At 44.1% G+C, this 16,432-nt stretch overlaps 1 pseudogene; it reads right to left on the bottom strand.

Moving 5' to 3' along the window:
- Positions 1-6,240: 6,240 nt before the first annotated feature.
- LOC123935120 lies at positions 6,241-6,740 on the bottom strand (annotated as a pseudogene).
- Positions 6,741-16,432: the final 9,692 nt, after the last annotated feature.

The following is a 16,432-nucleotide window of genomic DNA, read 5'->3' as shown; positions in this document are numbered from 1 at the left end:
ACAGCGAGTGGCTGGTACTGCCAGCAGTCGCTGCTGAAACAGGTGAGTTTTATTTTTGAGGGCCACATGCAGAGCCCACAGGAAGGGAGACAGACAATGTCCTCTTAGGTAGGGACTCTGCCTGAAAAGGCTCTTGGAGAGAGAGGTGATCCCAGAAGAGTGGACCCCCACCAGCAGAGAGATCAGAGAAAACCTGTGTGTGCAATAGCAGTGAGCACATCAACAAAATGAAAACAGACTCCTGTCTTCACTAGAATTTGAAAACCAGTCGGAGCTGCCCAACTATGTCATCCATAGGTGTTAAAACCACTTAGAGGAGTGACCTTGAAGCAGCAAGTGGAAAGGAAGAATGAAGTCAGGTCTGCTTGTGTCCTGCATACACCTGTCGCTTTCCGACTTGGATACAGGCTAGAACCTGAGAAATACAGTGGGATGGCTGCCAATCACAAGACGGACTCGGAGTAAAAGGATGTGAAGTTGAGGAGAGAGAACGCGTGCATGCGTGCACGCATGCACGCGCGCGTGTGTGTGTGTGTGTTTAGCTGATAAGTTCAGTTTCCTACATCTTGACTTTAAGAAGGCTGTGGACCATCCAGGTGAAGTGTCCCAGTACACAGTTGTAGAAGCAGATGTGGAGCTTAGGAGAGACATCTGGCTCCATAATTTAGAGTTTGTCGTTACTGTATTCGTAGTCACTGAAACTTTAGGAGCAGCTGAATTTACCCACGTCAAGTCCAAAAAGTGATAAAAATAAAAAAACTAGAGGAAAACTCATAGAAGTGGCCACATTTATTTAGACCGATAGAGGACTAATAATTCCAGAAGAAGACTAAGGAAGAATGACCAAAGAAGCAGAAGACGAGAGTTTTTTCAGTAGTTGGAAGAAAAAGGAACCGCAAAAAGAAGAAAATGGAAAACATTGTCAAATACCTTGGAAGAGTCAATTAAGCCGAGGCCTAGTAAGCCGTTAAACTAGGAAGTCAGGAGATCAGCACCACATATCTCTGTCAAAGTGGTTGGAGTGGAGGCAGGCAGGTTGGACATAGGACACAAGAGTGATTCTCAATCTGGCTAATATATGGAGCATTTACAAAGAAAAGATTTATGAATTTATTTGGGAGAGAGAGAGAAAGAGAGGGAGGGGCAGGAGGGACAGAGGGACAGGGAGAAAGACCTTAGACTCCAAGTTGAGTGTGGAACCCGATGTGGGTCTTGATCTCGAGACCCTGAGATCACCACCTGAGCAGAACACCAAAAGTCAGATGCTAAACTGAATGTTCAGCCCAGGTGAGGCACCCTGGACCTTTTATGTTTTCCCTGCCCCTGGACCATGTTTGTTGTTGTTGTTTTTTTTTTTTTTAAGATTTTGTTTATTTGAGATAGCACGAGCAGGGGGGATGGTTGTGGTGCGGGCACAGCAGGCTCCCTGCTTAGCAGTGCTCCCAGGACCTTGAGACCATGACCTGAGCTGAAGGCAGACACTTTACCAGCTGAGCCACCCAAGGCATCCTGTCCCTGGACCATTTTTAAAGGAATAATTATCATGTAACTTATTTCTTACTTTTATTTTACTGCGTTAACTTCACTATTTTGAAACCTAAAATCATGCATACGCTATTGCCAAAAAAATCTATTTAGACACATAAACACATAATGCAAAGAATGCATTGGTGTTGTTTTCCTGAAACCAAAGTATATCTCAGAGCTAAAATACAGTTAACACAAAGTGCCTTGTCGAGTTTTTTGAGCTTCAGTTCTTCCATGACTTCTCCTTTCATGCCTCTGTTTGCATGGCCCACCATGCTCTGACTTGTTCTCCGCAGAACAAGGACTCATTATCTGTATCAGGAAGCTGTTCCTTTCATTTTTACTGGACAACAAAAGGGGTACTCATTGGCATGAACTTGATTGTAAACACAGTGTGAACCTGACCGTGACCCCCTTTAAAACTAAAACCCCAGTCGAGGCTCTGCAAGATCATATGTTCTAATAAGCTAGATCTCCAGATGATCCAAAATGAGCTTGATGTATTACTGACAAAGTTTCAGAAGAGTCACACGCGGGCGTGCACATAATCTGATTGATTAGCCTCTGAATCCCAAGACAGTGTTCCTAGGTCTCAGTTTGAGAAGCAAAGCCTTATACTTTTACATCCATATGTATATCTTTCTTCCTACACTCTAATTGATGATGAACATGGACTTTATATTATTAAACTTTGTCTCCTGCCCTTTGTGATCACCAGAGTTTTTGATAAATGAGAGATATTTTTGATAAATGAATGGATAAATAAACAAATGTCTTTCTCTCTGTTTCCTAATATGAAACAGAGATTAAAGTGAACACAGTGGTGGGAACCACTTCCTTTGAGCCACATTTTTTCCAGTCATTTTGGTCCTGATTCAACTCATGAAGGCTGTTCAATAAGAATAAGATAGGGATGGGAAAGGACAATCGTCGACTGCATGACACGGAGTCTCAGGGCGCAGCTGCTTCCAGTGGGCACTTGTGATTTAGGTGGCATCCCAGAGTGAGACACCATGGTTGTCTGAACCTGGACCGGCACTCTTCTTAACAACAACCTAAAACCACGTTGCCCACTGGCTGAGCTTTTCCCAGTTGGAAGTTGCTTGCATGTGTATTAAGCAGCAGCCTGTTGACGGTTTCACACGTTCCTAGGAGCATCTAGCTAATTAAAACCTTTGGCAGAGAGGCATCTGGGTGGCTCACTGAGTTAAGCTTCTGACTCTTGATTTCAGGTAAGGTTTTGATCTCAGGCTCATGAGTTCCAGCCCTGCACTGGGCTCCATGCTGGGCATGGAGCCTGCTAACTAACTAAAGTAATAATAATAACAATAATTATAATGAAAAAAACTTAGGCAGAGGTGGAAGTGGAAGAAATAACTAACCCTCGTGATGATAATACATCCTTATGAAGGCTCCCAGAGGTTCACGGGAAGTAGGGTCACCATTCTGGAAATGAGAAGCGCTCCCTTTGTTTCAGTACGGCAGTGGGTTCCAGATAGTGAGGTCTCTTTCGCCTGCTTTCCTGTGTGCTTGGTCCTGGTTCAGGGCTTTTGCTGAGATTTCCTGTCCCCCTTTCCCATTTATCCCCCAGCCCTAGCTTCGTATATGTTCCCTGGAAAGACTTCTGCTATTTCAGGTTTCTTACTTTCTTCCACACTTATGGTCTACCTCCTCACAGACATTTTTCTCAGACTATCTTTGACTCCCTAACGCCTTCCTCAGTTTTAGGTAGAAGTTTCCTGAGTGGTAACCTGGAGTGAGAGTAGAAAATGGGCTTTGAAATGAAAGAGATACATGTTCAATTTCTAGCCGCAATAATTACGTTTCGTGACACCGAGGAAGTGTCTTCAATTCACATTCGATCTCCTTATTGAAAATATTAGAGTAACAGCCTCCACTCCTGCGATCGTTGTGAGGATTGGAAGAAGTGACAGATGTGAGCCACGGCAGCTCGGCATGTGGCGTACAGTAGGTGTTCACGGACAGCGGCCTGTAGGTTTCGTTGTTTTGTTAGTCCATCCATCCAGCCCTTCAGAAATAGGCCGTACATTTAATTGCTAAACTGATCTCACCTCGAAGCTTCTAGGTTAACATATAACTAGGTAGTGATCTGCTTGAGAGCAGGAACTGTCCGGTTTTGGCATCACTCATACCTTCGCGTAATGCCCGAGACATACAGATACCTAGTCAATACTGAATGCATGCGGGCATGCGTGAACTGCGGAAAGTAATTCTGTGACTTATATCTGTGTCTCAACAGCTAGCTAGGGGCACCTGGGTAGCTTAGTCGGTTAAGTGTCAGACTCCTGATTTTTGGCTCAGGTCATGAGGTCAGGGTTCTGAGATCGAGCCACACGTGGGTCTCCGTGCTGGGAGTGGAGCCTGCTTAAGATTCTAAGGGAAACCCTCCTACACTGTTGGTGGGAATGCAAGCTGGTGCAGCCACTCTGGAAAATAATGTGGAGGTTCCTCTGGTGTTAAGAATAGAGCTAACCTACGACCTAGCAATTGCCCTACTAGGTATTTACCCCAAAGATACTGATGTTGTGAAAAGAAGGGCCATCTGTACCCCAATGTTCATAGCAGCAATGGCCACGGTCGCCAAACTGTGGAAAAAGCCAAGATGCCCTTCAACAGACAAATGGATAAAGAAGATGTGGTCCCGGGACGCCTGGGTGGCTCAGTTGGTTAAGCGGCTGCCTTCGGCTCAGGTCATGATCCCAGCGTCCTGGGATCGAGTCCCACATCAGGCTCCTTGCTCGGCAGGGAGCCTGCTTCGCCCTCTGCCTCTGCCTGCCACTCTGTCTGCCTGTGCTCTCTCTCTCTGACAAATAAATAAAATCTTTAAAAAAAAAAAAAAGATGTGGTCCCTATATACAATGGAATATTACGCAGCCATCAGAAAGGATGAATACCCAACTTTTGCATGGACATGGATGGAACTGGAGGGGATAATGCTGAATGAAATAAGTCAAGTAGAGAAAGACAATTATCATATGGTTTCACATATATGTGGAACATAAGGAATAGCAGGGAGGACATTAGGAGAAGGAAGGGAAAAATGAAGGGGGAGAAATCAGAGCGGGAGATGAACCATGAGAGACGATGGACTATGCGATACAAACTGAGGGTTTCAGAGGGGAGGCGGATGGAGGGATGGGTGAGCCTGGTGATGGGTATTAAGGAGGGCATCCAGTGGAAGGAGCACTGGATGTTATATGCAAGCAATGAATCATGGAACACTACATCAGAAACTAGTGAGGTACTATATGGTGACTAACATAACATAATTTAAAAAAAAAAAATCTTAAAAAAAGGATTCTCTTTCTACCTCTCTCTCTGTTCATCCTGATCCTTCTCCAAGTAAATAAACCAGCCAACCAGCTAACATTGTCTGTCGATTGGAGCATTCCTTAGTATCTGTTTCCTTTGTCATACCAGTGTTAGTATCTTATTTGTTAATATATAGGGTCTTTTTTTGTTGTTGTTTTGTTTTTGTTTTGGTGAGCATCACACAAGACAGAAGGCTATGCTCATCCACACCTTTCCAGAGAAAGGCAGGCTCACTTCAGTATGCTGTTGTCTTGGGCTTCTGCCAGTTCTCTCTCAATCCCTTTTGACTCATCCTGCTTGTTTTTCTCTTCGGCTCTCTCCTTCCTTCTTGGTCTGTCCAAGGTCTCCAGTAACTTAGTGCCTGGCTCTGTAGGCCACGCCCAGGAACCCCGTGGAGCAGTGGCTGAGCTTGATGAGCAGAAAGATTATCGCCTTACTGGAAAATCTCCCTGTTCCCAGCTTCCCGTACTACTGGGGAGACCTGAAATATAAGAGACATTGTCTTGCTGTAGAGTAATATAACAATCTTAGCTCTGTGTGTACAGTTGCCAACACCAACCTTACCACCGTGCTCTCTCTGTTGGAATTTTTGGAGTATTGAACTTGATTCAGCCTGGCTGAGTACCTGGGAAGTCATTCCATTTGGGCTGCCTCCATGCATGTATAAGCTCTTCCGACTTTGCTACCCCTTCCCCCATTCCCCGAGGGTTGTTCTGCATCCCCCCATCTGGGTCTCCAGGACCACACAGAAACCTGCCACCATCCCCACTCTGAGTCCGGCCCCCCCCCCCCCGGGCAGAAACCAAGATTTCCATGCTGGAAACTGAACACGTCCTTATTTCTCCACATGGAGGTCGACTAATATCCTGTTATTAGAAGTCACTGTCTTTTACTTACACATCATTTTCAGATGCGTTTTTCTCTGTTTCTTTTCTAAGAAGAATAATCGCCTCCAGCCTTCTTTCTTTCCATCCATGAGCAGATTGTTGTGTATGTGTCTCTGACAACACCATTCCTGTAACTTCGTTGTTCAGTTTCCTGATAACCACCAAGCTCATCACAGCTGCCCCTAGTGACCAGTGGTAGAACGTCAGATTCATTCTAGATTATTTCATATCCATACTTCCCCACCCATCCAATCAGTTAAATCCCATTGGTCCTGTCTTTGGAATATCTTTCATGTCATTCCCAGCTGTCCCCTTCCTTTCTGTTCAAATATCCACTATCTTCCCTCAGACAGATCTCCTTTTTGGACTAAACAGCATCCCTTTCTTCATTCTCTTATATCCTCACATCAATCCTTATGCTCCTCTTTCTTTTTTCTTTTTTTTTAATTTTTTTCTGGCTACAAATTTATTCAACAAAAAACAATTCCCATCTTTACTGAGGTGGCTGACCTCATCCACAACCAGATCCATCTCTAAACTGGAACTCAGTTACTGACCCAGCCCTGGCCGCAGCTTTCTTGTCCGCACTAGGGGGCACAGCGCTTCGTCTCTAGGGGTCTGTCAGCTTCCCCTTGTGTGAGTCTTGCAGGTCGCTCTAACTCCAGATCTTTGGGCCATGGTCTGGCAGTCTCAGGGAGGCTGGGGCACAGAGTGGCAGGCACAGTCCCGGGGGGCAGATGGAGGTAATCACGGGAGATACTGGCTACCGTCTTTGGAAAGTTACCAGTAGAAATGTCTCCAGGCAAACTTTCTTTGCTTTCTGTAGCCTCATGATTTGAGAGATTGTGTGGCCTTCATGACGAGAAGGTCGGGCACATTCTTGTCTGGTCGCTCAGGGCATTTGGGCATGTGGACATCCTTCTTGGCCACCATCACTCCCTTCTTGAAAAGGAGTTCATAAATGGCAATTTGGTTCTTCTTGGGCATCAACATCTTGGTAGCTGCTACAGCTAGGGTTGGAAAGGAAGGACTGTTTTTTTTGTTTGTTTTTTGTTTTTGTTTTAAAGACTTAATTATTGGAGCTCCTGGGTGGCTCCTTTGGTTGGGTGTCCGCCTTTGGCTCAGGTCATCGTCCTGGTCCTGGGATTGAGCCCCACATTGGGCTTCCTGCTCAGCGGGGAGTCACTTCTCCCTCTCCCACCCCCTCTGCCCCTGCTCTCTCTCTCTCTCAAATAAATAAAATAAAAAACTTATTTATTGTGGAGGAGGGAGAGGGAGAGAGAGTCTTAAGCAGACTCCCCAATGTGGAGCTCAATCTCATGACCCTGAGATCCTCATCTGAGCCTAAACTAAGTGTTGGATGCTTAACCAGCTGAGCCACCCAGGCGCCCCTCCCTCAGGCTGTTTTTAGAATTGTCTTTATAAAGCAAAGGTTGATAAAGCAGACATCTCAAATTTGGTTTGTTAAAATTTGTCGATGACTCCCAGTTTCCTTCAAATAAACTCTAAACTTCATAGCGTGATATTGCCAGTTGGATCCCAAACCACTTTTTCAGTTTCAGATCCAAATTCACCCTTTGAATATTACATCCAAGCCTTGCAAAATGTTTACTCTCTATGGACCTTAAACACTTTTCCACCACAGCATTTCTGTTCAGGCTCTTCCCTCTGCCTGGGTGGTTTGGTTTCTGCCTACTAGAATCTTCTAGCAGGCTCAGATTTAGTGCTCTGGTCTCTATGTTCAGAATTAAGAATTTCCGTTTCTGCACCCAGAGTGCATTCCTTAGACCTGGACGTAACATTTATTTCATTATGTCTCATTTATCTATGTGTCTTCTAGATGCATAAGCCCCTAGAAGGCAAAGACCCTCTCTGTACCCACACAGCACATAGAACCATGCCTGGTACGTTAAATGAACACAAGAAATGTTTATTACATTAAACCAGGTACCATGTAACATTTTCAACTTTATTGGAAAACATAAAGGTTTCTTTTTTATATGCATTGATGCCAAAATCTGTTCAGTTGTTTGAATTGCTAGTCTGTCTAGTCTGAGAATAGAGCTTCTGGCAAAATTTTTCGGCAAGATCAATTTTCTTCTCAGTATCAAAAAGCTCTCTCTTGGTCTCATCGGATTCGAAGCACTTGCAGTCATATAAGAATCTGTGTATTTTTTACATTAATAATATCCTGACACCCTATGGCAGTGCTGGAGTGGGATCTCTTCAGACTGATGGACTGTGAATGATTCAGTTAAGCTATTCCCGTGCCAGAAAATAACGAAGAGCAAATCCATTACCAAGCAGCATGCCCTGATTTCAGAAGTTTAAGAAATTGAAACAAAGAGGAATTTGGAGCAAGAGAACTGAACTGTAATGAAAGAAAATGCAACATCTCGGGCATCTCACCATATGATTGAGAGAGGGAGAACGTATTTAACAGCACATTCGTGAAGACACTGAAATAGATTTTTAAATTTAAGTCCTGCATTTGAACCACAGGTGGGGACGTGTACTGATGCACGTAGAGTAAAACAAAACCAAACCCAAAGCACAGATAAAATGTTAAGCGTTTCCTCCTTATATATTTATGCAGATATAAATGGATCATATCAGAATTTCCATGTTTTAGTACTTTAAAATGCAGACCTTACTTTTGCCTTTAACAGAGAAACACGATTGTTAACTGCTATTTAGGGAAACTTGGCTCGTATTTTTAGAAAAAAAAAAAAATCAGTCTCTAAAGCGTCTGAATAGATTAACTCAGTGCATATTTATGGAGCTTTGTTTTAACAACACCTCACATTTCCGTTGATTTCCAGTTGCCAGCGCTCTTTTGCATTTATCATTCTATTTGAACCTCAAAATAACCCTGTGAGAAAGTATCATTATCCCCATTTTCCAATGAGCTCATTGAAAATCAAGGAATCAGTGTGATTCTTCTACGCTATTAATTGGGAATGGAAGCCATGTATTGTGACTGATAGTCTTATGTCATTCATAGTCTGGTCTGTCCGCTTAGCTTCATACAGTGTATCTGGTTCTGTGTTAGGCACTGAAAAGGCTACGAAGCTTGAGAACAAGGATGCTTGCCTTCAAGTAGTTGATATTTGTTGCACTTGATAAAATACATGCAATTAAGATTTGTGACTATATAAATGAGTAACTGTAGGTAGAAAGGAGTGGGTTGGTAGGGATACGGAGTCATTACCCAACTAGTTTTAATGGACTTGTCTTAAATCTTCTTGGACTGTATGTATACAACCTGGATAATAATTTTTTAAAAGATTTTATTTATTTATTTGACAGAGATCACAAGTAGGCAGAGAGAGAGAGAGAAGCAGGCTCCCCACTGAGCAGAGAATCCGATGTGGGCCTCGATCCCAGGACCATGAGACCATGACCAGAGCCAAAGGCAGATGCTTAACCTCTTGAGCCACCCAGATGCCCAACCTAGATAATAATTTATCCAAAAAATAAAGCAGGACAAATCAACATGGGCATGGTTAAAAATAATGGTCATTTAAAAGCTATTAAAGGGCATGCGTAGGCCTACTCTAACCCTGTATCTTTTTTTTTTTTTTTTTTTAAGATTTTATTTATTTTGACAGACAGAGATCACAGGTAGGCGGAGAGGCAGGCAGAGAGAGAGGAAGGGAAGCAGGCTCCCTGCTGAGCAGAGAGCCCGATGTGGGGCTCGATCCCAGGACCCTGGGACCACGACCTGAGCCGAAGGCAGAGGCTTTAACCCACTGAGCCACCCAGGCGCCCCTCTTTTTTTTTTTTAAGATTCTATTTATTTATTTGACAGAGGGAGAGTGAGTTCAGCAGGGGGAGAGGGAGAAGGAGAAGCAGGCTTCCCTCTGAGCAGGGAGCCTGATGTGGGCCTCGATCCCACGACCCTGAGATCATGACCTTAGCCAAAGGCAGAGGCTAACCAGGCGTCTCCCTAAACTCACTTATTTCTTACTCATCTCTGACGTGCCTCCCATCCCCAGTGCATTCCTAAGCTTCATTCTCCTCTCAGCTTTTCCCTGAGCTGCACTTCAGCAGGCTGTCTCTTATCTCATCCATGGCTAAGCATTTGTGTAGGTTGGCGCCGGCGATAGGAGTGTTTGAATTTGTGTAATCCGTGTGTTTGGTTATTTTTCATAAAGTTCAAACAGACTTGCTGAAATGTACCTACCGAAACACGCCTGTGGCAAAGGGACTGAAAAAAAAAACCAAACTATCCATGACCTCAAGTTGGCTGTGTCAAAATGGTAATCGGGAGTGTGTTATTCACAGACCTGTAAACAATGATCTGAAAGCTTAGCAACTTAAACTCACAAATATTTATTACCTCATATTTTCTGTGGGTGACGAGTTTGGGTGTCGCTTAGCTGAGTGACTCTGGCATAGGCAGTGTCACGAGGTTGCAATTAAGCTCCCTTCTGGGAGGCCATCATCTCCAGGCTTGACTGAAGCTGGCGGATTCGCTTCCAGAATGGCCCACTCACGCGGCTGCTGGCAGGAGGCCTGTAGCTCCTTCCTACCTGCACCACCTGCTTGTCTTCCCAGTATGACATTTGCCTTCCCCGGAGCAGGTGATCGAAGAAGGAGACTGAAAGCAAGACAGGCAGCACAATGTCTTTTACAATCTAGGCTCAGATAACACATCCTTCTACCACGTTCTATCGATCACTCATAACAATGCTGGTACACTGTGGGAGGGGACAACACAAAGTTGTGAATGCCAGGAGGGGGACCGTCCTTGGTGCCATCTTGGAAGCTGGCTGTCACAAGGGATCACGTATTCTCAAAAGCACAGAACAATAGATCTAACCTTAGAGAGTCTAACAGTCTAATATCAGAAAAACTTAGGTGAGGAGGAGTAGGAAGCCTTTTTGAGACCATCTAAACCTTGTCCTTTAGTTTGATGCTGAGCCCTTCAATGAACTTTGAAATTGTTACCCTGGATCAGGGGTCAGCTGACTCCAGCCTGGAGGTCGGACTGGCTCTGCAGCTCGTTTTTGTGTGGTTGCTGAGTTAAGAGGTGTGCGAGGTGGTTTTGTTGTTGTTGTCGTTGTTTTGTTTCTTTACAGTTGGAAAAAGCTAGAAAACAAGCGTGTCCATAGATAGATGCATGTGGCAGAGACCACATGGAGCCTGCAAAGTTTGAAATATTTACTAAGTGGCCCTTCAAAAAAACTTGCCAGTTTTTCCCCACAGATTATCAAAATGCATACAAAACATCTAATAAAAAGTAGGAATTTAAACTCTGCTACCTTGTCTGATAGGAGATATGTACGTGGACCAAGACGTGTCTTTCTCCACAGTTAGAAGGTTAGATCGTCCTGGGATCCTAGACCCTTACTAAAATGGTGAAGTAGGTTTCAGAAGCACTGTATAAGACATCTGTATATTGTATCCCTTTTTTGGAGTTTCAGAACTTATTTGAATAATGCTCTGAGGATCCCTTCAATAATTCATTTATGACTACGTAATCCAGCAACTTCAAATCCAAGTTTTCATGGACCACTTTTATTTACACGTTAACATCTACTGATGCCATGTGTTTGTGACTAGCGGGTACCTTCCCCACTGCCCCACTAAAGGGAGTTCTAAGAGGCTTAGTTCAGACCTTGTTTATGCTGGTGTTGGTGTGGGAGTCCCTTGCCAGCATTGTTCCAGATGTCCCGAAGTCCCCTTTGGGCTTGTAAGGATCTTGGAGACATCATCTTGACATGGATATATGGGCTTAGCCAAGACTCCTGAAACAGACTCATCCTCCCTCTCCCTAGGAGATGGGCTGTTGAGGACACTAAGTCCTGACTGAGTCAAGTTCCCGTTCATGTAACCTCACTAGTGTATCTCTTAGAAATGGGACAATAGGTTGATCAGATCTTTCATTCAGCTGGCCTCCTGGACACTTGTAACGTGCCTGTTGCTACCCCATGTTCCCATTTTCAGGCCATTTTCCTTTTCTTGTGAGTGGGACAGGGACCTCTAGTAACATTGTAGGTGATTCAGATGTAGGTAGATTCTTGACCAGCTTGGGAAAACACATAGTTTTCAACGAACTGCTTCATTAACAATGCCAGTTTTTGCTGACCGGCGGCATTCAATTCAGTTTTTGGCCTTTTTTCCCCATTCTAATCCACATAATAATGTCATTTACTTGTATGGCGCATTCTCCTAATAAAGGAAGTATATTCAATTACTAGTGCATAAATGTGCTGGTATTTTAGGGATAACCTGAATCTACTCTAATTCATATAAAATGGAAACCATTCTCCAAACTTGAATGCTGTAGTGCTTCAGAAGCATGACCTGTATATCCCAGGGAAGCTGGAAGTGAGCATCTCTTCTGAACTGCATAGTCTCTGACTTCACATGAGTAGCCTGAAAGTGACTGTGAGAGTGGGTATCTACACGGCAGAAGTAAGCAAATGCTCCAGGTCAGGAAATTTTAAAACGGTGATCAGCGCACCCCTGTCTGACGTGCATCTCCAAATGAATTGTGACACCGTGGTCTCTGCTAGGGCCCTGAGATTGAGAATTTATGCTTCGTTCTGTTTCGGGTTTTGTGTTTTGATTTTTTTTTTTTTTTTTTTTTTTTTTTTGCTGTCAAGCACTGTAGCAGATCAAAAACACATCAACCTCGGTACATATTCTGCTGTTTGCCTTTGCCTTGTGATGCTTTGGCATTTATTCTGAGATTCGGATTGACAAGATAAAATGTGCATGGTAACATGAATTCCTGGGATATGTCTGCGTGCGGTGGATAGTATGTGACATGTGGTAGGCACTTAAATACACAGTAGTTATTGTTATTGTTAGTCTTCTCTCTAGGGCAGGAACAGTGATGTCACCTGGAGCCCAAGCTGGGCATTAGTACCTGTGTCTCTGCTGAAATATCCTCACTGTTTCCCTCCCCGTCCTGCATCCGTCCACAGGATTCACTCTAGGGTCTCTCTAGATCTGCTAACACGCAAGCACCATGTCCACATGTTCTTAGATCATCTGGGAGATCTGGGAGACATTCTGCTCCCTTGCAGTCTGGAAGGAGGAGTGAAGGTTGGAATGAAAGCAATTCCGGCGTGATAAGCTTCATTGGATTGGTTATGCCTTAAATACTGCCCTGTTCCTGTCATACACAAGTTCTCGCAGTAGAAAGGTACATTGGAGAAGAGTAACAGACAAGGCATATTTTCAAATATCTCGAAAGCTCTCTTGGGAAGGTTTCGATTTATGTATTTATTGATCCTCGGGTCATGAGCTGACCTTGGACACTTGGACACTCCAGATAGAATTATCTGTTGCCCCCCCCCCACTTTTTAAGCACAAGTTACATCCTTGACCCGCCTCTACTAGCTGACCCACAGGTGTTTGCTGTTGACTGTAACAAGAATTAATTCTGTTTCAGTCAATAGGCATTTGCTAAGTGCCTGTGTGCATTTTTAACTTCAGTTTCCTTTTTGGAAAATGCAAATAAATTATTTTGGGCTTCAGGGGGATTATTTGAGATGTAATTGTTATTTTCCAGCCTAGCTGTGCTGCTATTTATTTTTATGTAACTGTACAAACACAGGTGTGTATTTGCTGATATTTTGCTTATTTGGATGAGAAAATCAGAATCATTTCCAAAATAGCAGAGTTTTACAAGCTCTTGGGACCAGGAACTGGGTCTTAGTCACCTTTCTGTTTCCTCATAGCTGAGCAGAGTGCCTTGTACAAGAAGGTGCTCAGTAAATGTTTGTTGCATTGAATCATTCTCTGTACCTCAGGTGTCTTCAGTGAAGATGTTCTCTTTACGCTGAAACCCATCATCTAAGGTCCTAAATGCATTGTCACTGGAGACACAATGAACGTTCACGTGGAGATTCTTGAGTGTTTCGCGGTGTTATCAGGTGGGAAAGCATATATTGTTTGATGTTTTCAGTACTTGCCTGGATTCTCACACCAGTACACCACTATTATAGGCAGGTAACCTGTCGCCTTACTGGATTCTGGCCTTGAACTTGAAGCATATTAGGAGCATCTGCTTTAGTAAAGGTTGGCTCAGTATCCATGCGTGATCGTTCTTGTTAATGCCTTCAGTGTTCTGTCCATGCTCTCTACCTGGGATGTAATCGTAATTAATTATTTTCTGTGGATTCCTGTTAATAAGTTCCTCTGGGCATGGGTCCCTCTCTCCCTCCTTCCTCCTTTCTTTCCACAGACTATTTTGGAACACCCATATGTGTCCAGGGCTTGTGTGAAACACTGGGAATTCAGTGACAAATAACATAGCGTGGACATCATTGAGGAACCCCCAGCGTAAAAGAGAAAAACGTAACAATTAACTGTGGTGTAACACTGACAACTTACTAACGCGCTTTCGCAGGGCGGAAAATATGTTGGGAAGGTACTGGTGTTATTATATTTTGGCACATGTCTTAGTGTCAATTTTCTAGGGCTGCCATAACAAAGTACCACAAGCCTGGGTGCTTAGACCTGAGAAATGTATTCTCTCATAGTTCTGGAGGCTACAAGTCTAAGATCAAGATGTTGGTGGGGTGGTTTCTTCTAAGGCCTCTCTCCTTGGTTGCTTTCTTCGTCCACTATCTTCATATGTTCTTATCCCTCTGTCTTTCCATGTTCTGATCTGTTCTTATAAAGAAACCAGTCATATTGGATGAGGGCCCCTCTAGCGACCTCATTTTCACTAATTACCTCTTTCGAGGTCCTGTCTCCAAATGCAGCCCCATTCTGAGATATGAAGTTAGGACTTTAGCATATGAATGTTGGAAGACACAGTTCAGCTCATCACAGCACACTGAAAATTCAGCACCTGATAAATTATATAACCTGCCAAGGTATCCTGGCAAGTAAGGAATAGGAGTAGGATATTATGTGATTCTGGAACGCAGATTCGTTCTAAACCAGTGCGATACCTTCCCAGGTCTCTGTTACAAGACTCCTGAAACTGTCTTGCCCCTTATCCTCTGTCCCTTTCATTTTGATAGGGTAGCTTTAACTCCAGTGTTTTCTAGGGCTTGATTTCCTGAACCCATCGGAATCTGACTTTGCCTGTCTGTTTGTAGCTTACATGTTTCCCAGCTTTGCTCTGCTTGTAGCGACCAGACCAGTCTGTTGCAGACCAGACTTAGGGTGAAGGTCCTTACTGCTTACCAGTATGCAGCTACTTCCACAGCTTCCTAGTTTCACTGCAGTTAGGTGGGGCCCCCGCATTGGCTCTAGGCTGTGGTCTGTCGGTGGAAATGATGTGGACTCCTTCTGTGCCTATTCTGCACCTACATTGCCGACTCCCACGCTCTAGAGACCGGTAGGCTATATACTGAAATGATCATATTGTAAGATCAGATGTGCCAGGACTGCTCAGTACCTGCCTTGAGATTTGTGCAAGGAAAAAACACACCTCAATTGTGTTAAGCGAGTGAGATTTTGTTTTTCCTTTGGATTCATTTGTTACTACAGCATGGACTCATCCTGACTCACGTAGCCCGGTCAGATTGGAATTGTGTTGTCTTTCTGTATTCCCTTGAATCACCGACCCACAGAGCCTCTGAGGTTACTCTTCCTCTTCTTCTAATTCTTCTTCGTTAGGTTTATTTATTTTTATTTTTATTTTTTAAAAATATTTTTTATTTATTTGACAGACAGAAATCACAACTAGGCAGAGAGGCAGGCAGAGAGAGAGGAGGAAGCAGGCTCCCTGCAGAGCAGAGAGCCTGATGTGGGGCCCGATCCCAGGGATCATGACCTGAGCCGAAGGCAGAGGCCTTAACCCACTGAGCCACCCAGGCGCCCCTATTTATTTTTATTTTTATTTTTATTTTTATTTTTTTTTAAAGATTTTATTTATTTATTTGATAGAGATTGCAACTAGTCAGAGAGGCAGGCAGGGAGAGAGAGGAGGAAGCAGGCTCCCTGCTGAGCAGAGAGCCTGATGTGGTGCTTGATCCCAGGATCCCGGGATCATGACCTGAACTGAAGGCAGAGGCCTCAACCCACTGAGCCACCCAGGCGCCCCGGTTTATTTATTTTTAGACAGAGAGAGTGTGCACATGAGTTGGGGTCAGGGGCAGAAGGAGAGAGCATCCCAAGCAGACTCCTCACTGAGTGGGGAGCCTGATGTGGGGCTTTGATCTCACGATGCTGAGATCAGGACCGGAGCCGAAATCAAGAATCGGCCGGTCAACCAACTGCGTCACCCAGGTGCCCCTGGGGTTACTCTTCTCACCTAGAGAGAGAGCACTCACTTGTTTTCCCTGAAGGAACTGACCTTCTGAGCATGCATTCTGCTGCCACAGTATCCCATCCGATCGCTCTGATGTCATTAGACTGCCGCTTGCAGCCCTGCCTTCGTTGGCTGCCACCCAAGGTCTAGTTCCGAGAGTCGGACACCCCTAATACCTTGATGCTCTCTGTCTCCTGAATCCTGCACCTTAATGGGGTATCATTTTGTTTTTAAAATCAGGCAAAAACATGCCAGGAATAAGCTGCAGAAGGAATATTCCCAGTTGTTAATTTAGTGAGAGTGAAGTTATGTTAGCTCATTGAAATTTAATTGCTAATGGGTTATAAGATCTTAGGAACTACAGGCCCAGCATCTGTCTCTTTTTAGTGTCTCAATTATCACCACAATAATTTAATGGCATCCTGTTGAAGAAGCATCGTTGACATGCTAATGAATGGCA

This window comes from Meles meles, chromosome X (genome assembly GCF_922984935.1).
Source record: "Meles meles chromosome X, mMelMel3.1 paternal haplotype, whole genome shotgun sequence".
NCBI lineage: Eukaryota > Metazoa > Chordata > Mammalia > Carnivora > Mustelidae > Meles > Meles meles.
The sequence above is the reverse complement of the archived record's forward strand: the minus strand, read 5'-3'. Positions and strand labels throughout refer to the sequence as shown.